Below are 3,379 nucleotides of genomic sequence, written 5' to 3'. Positions count from 1 at the left end.
CCCCCAGTATTTATTTTTTCAAACCCTGGTACTTATTCAATAGGTCACTTTTACTGACCAGTTAAGTCAGGGGGGAGGATACAAACACACAAACACCAGTTGTCAAGCAGTGGTGATGGACAAACACACACACATGGTGGGCTTCGTTGAGTTTCCGTCTACCAAATCCACTTACAAGGCTTTGGTCAGCCTGAAGACACTTGCACAAGGTGCCACGCAGTGGGACTGAACCCGGAACCGTGTGGTTCGTAAGCAAGCTACTTACCACACAGCCACTCCTACGCCTATAAAACCATATAATTACATACTTGCACTGGTAATTTTTCTGAGGATTCAGGCGGCAAGCTGCCAGAAACGTTAGCGTGCCAGACAAAATGCTTAGCACTGTTTCGTCCATCTTTATGTTCTGAGTTCAAATTCCGCCGAGGTTGACTTTGCCTTTCATCCTCTCGGGGGTTGATGAAATAAGTACCAGTTGAGCATGGGAGTCGAGGTAATTGACTGTCCCCCTCCCATCAAATTTTCTGGCCCTGTGTCAGTAATAGAAAGGGTAATTTTCCTAAGGATTGCTGATACGGGCCAACGGGGAGAGCTTTATGTGGTCGCTCGACGTGCTAGAAATAGCAGCAAAATTTCGCTCAAATAACAGCCTACCGTCTAGGTAGACAACATAAATGAAAAAGAAGACAGAGTGAGGACCACGTCTGGGACGTCTTTGATGATAAAAGTTGCTGGATCGAGATCAACCTGGGACTAAACAACAGTTGATCGTACATTTGTTTTGAGTGCAGGAACATAACATGTAGTAGCGTTGCGAAAGATGATGATGATGATGTTGATGATCATAAGACATAGCTAAAGAAAAGGTGTAAATATGTATAAATACACCCACTCAAAAATTCATTAATATACTCGACTCATATATATGTATATTAATACACAGGCGCACGCGCACACACGCACACGCGCACACACGCACTTATATGTGGAGAGAAAGAGAGCGTGTACGTATCTAGGCAGGCATACATACAGTAGTAGTGGTAGAGGTGGTGGTGATGGCGGAGGTGATGCGGAGGGAGCAGTACTAATGATGGGGTTGGTAGAGAATAGTAGACTTACGCTTCGTGTACACCTGGAATGCGGATATCGCGAAACAGATGCAAATATATTTATTGGTTCTTGTTAATTTGTGAAGCCAACGCGGGTGACCAACACACATGTCATTCGATAGTTAAAAATAGCAACCAAATAGCAATCCTCATCATGTTACACCCTAATATCTCAGAAAAGGAAAGAAAATATTAGATAATGTGTCTGAAAAAGATGGGATGATCGCAATTTAGAGATCTATAATTATAGGTCTCTTCAATCACGATTGACCTGGGGTTAAATACCAACAATAACTCGACCTCCATCGTCCCAATAACAGCCTGACCATGAAATAAATAACCTAATATCTCTTAGATCGGTGGATGCAAAAGGTACGAAATAGATACTTATATAAAACATATAGGAATATGTTTGTTGTTTATGTGTGAGAATGCGTGAGAACGTGTTCCTAAAGAATTAACATGAAAAAAACAAAACAAAACAAAATGAGAATGAATCAAACCGCATAAATACAGTCCGTATAAACACATCTATCTATCTACAATACGTAAACACACATTCCAATGTGGTGTGGTTGGCTCCAATGACGCCTTAAGGAACCTAAAAGTCTATGCCAATACACGTACATGCGGACAAATGAATAGATATTTGTAAATATACATACATACGACAGAAAGAGTAAATAGAAGTCCAACGATTCGAGTACAGCCCTGAAGGTTTAGCGACTGACAAACACTGTTGCGGTCAATGTAAAGTTATGATACGGATCTAACGAAAGTCCCACAGATCTCCAGTTAAATGCTTACATTACCTGTTATGGTAGTTAGTAATGTTGTTTTCATATACACATCTGACGCATTACTATTATGCTTGTATGAAGTTACGCATATAATATAATAACATAATAAAATATAATACAATATAATATAATACACATATATAATATTCAATATTATATATGCGTTACTGCATACAAGCATTATAAATGTGCGCGTGTGTGTATATAATGCACGAATACAGCTACACGCACACACATCTACAATGCTCGTATGCAGTAACGCATATATATATATATATATATATATATATATATATATATATATATGTATATTGGCTCTTGTTATATATATATATATATATATATTATATGAGAATAAATGAGCTGATGAGTGTGTGAGTGAACGAGTAAATCAATGACTGACTGAGCGGACTTTGTGATGGAAATCAAGTCGAATTCTTGTTTTCTAGCGCATGATAACTATAAACATCGCACACACTATTTTAACGTTAAATCTATACAAGCAACAGTGTAGTGTATCTGTTGCTAAAGATTAAGTTACATATATAAACATACTTCTTACATATTATCGAGAAACTTTTAAAATCAAAGTGGAAAAGTTCACGTATCAGGAAGAGAAAATATATCTGAACTCTTACCTGCGTAGTCATATGAAATTGACTTCACTTTCTGGCTATTAAATATAAAGATCCGTGTTTCCTCTTCTCTCTCTCCTCTTCCCTCTCTCCCTATCACTCCTACTCTTTCACATGTATTGTTATTTTAATTTATTTTTTTCGCACTTCGGCTTCTATTAAAACGTCTTTCGTTGGCAATTCTCAACCAGGAATAAATTCATCCACCACGCCGGTGGTAGCGGTGGGGGATACATAGCAGGGGGTTAAAAATATCATAACCACGTTTAGTATATTCAAAGTTTCGCTTTGATATATCACCTGCAAAATTAATAAAAGACAAAAGAAAAAAAAATACGCATCATTTTGCCGTGTGATGTTTTTATATATAACTGTGGAATACATCAAGCCGAGAGTATAAGTGAAAGGAAAAGTTGAGATTCGCTGTAAATGATGCTGGATACGTTTACAACATACAGAATGAAGTGCAGTCTATAAGCCCAGATGTGTCTGAGTCCGGACGAGGTTTTTATGAATTTATTTTTGTGGCTGTGTGGTAAATAGTTTGCTTACCAACCACATGGTTCCGGGTTCAGTTCCACTGCGTGGCACCTTGGGCAAGTGTCTTCTACTATAGCCTCGGGCCGACCAAAGCCTTGTGAGTGGATTTGGTAGACGGAAACTGAAAGAAGCCCGTCGTATATATGTATATATGTATATATATGTGTGTCTGTGTTTGTCCCCCCCCCCCAACATCGCCTGACAACCGATGCTGGTGTGTTTACGCCCCCGTAACGTAGCGGTTCGGCAAAAGAGACCGTTAGAATAAGTACTAGGCTTACAAAGAATAAGTCCT

At 38.7% G+C, this 3,379-nt stretch overlaps 1 protein-coding gene across 6 annotated transcripts in view; it reads right to left on the bottom strand.

The window, feature by feature from the left end:
- LOC106883437 (uncharacterized) overlaps positions 1-3,379 on the bottom strand; it is a 155,399-nt gene that overhangs the window by 66,105 nt on the left and 85,915 nt on the right. The window contains exon 1 of one of the 6 annotated variants that reach the window (XM_052966911.1): positions 2,548-3,036. The exons of the other annotated variants lie outside the window; for them this stretch is intronic. The gene's annotated coding sequence lies outside the window, so the exon portion shown is untranslated. Of the gene's footprint in view, positions 1-2,547; positions 3,037-3,379 lie in introns of those variants that run through there. 6 annotated transcript variants of the gene reach the window in all.

This window comes from Octopus bimaculoides, chromosome 4 (assembly GCF_001194135.2).
Source record: "Octopus bimaculoides isolate UCB-OBI-ISO-001 chromosome 4, ASM119413v2, whole genome shotgun sequence".
Taxonomy (NCBI): Eukaryota; Metazoa; Mollusca; class Cephalopoda; order Octopoda; family Octopodidae; genus Octopus; species Octopus bimaculoides.
Note: the sequence above shows the minus strand (reverse complement) of the source record. Positions and strands in the feature narration are given on the sequence as shown.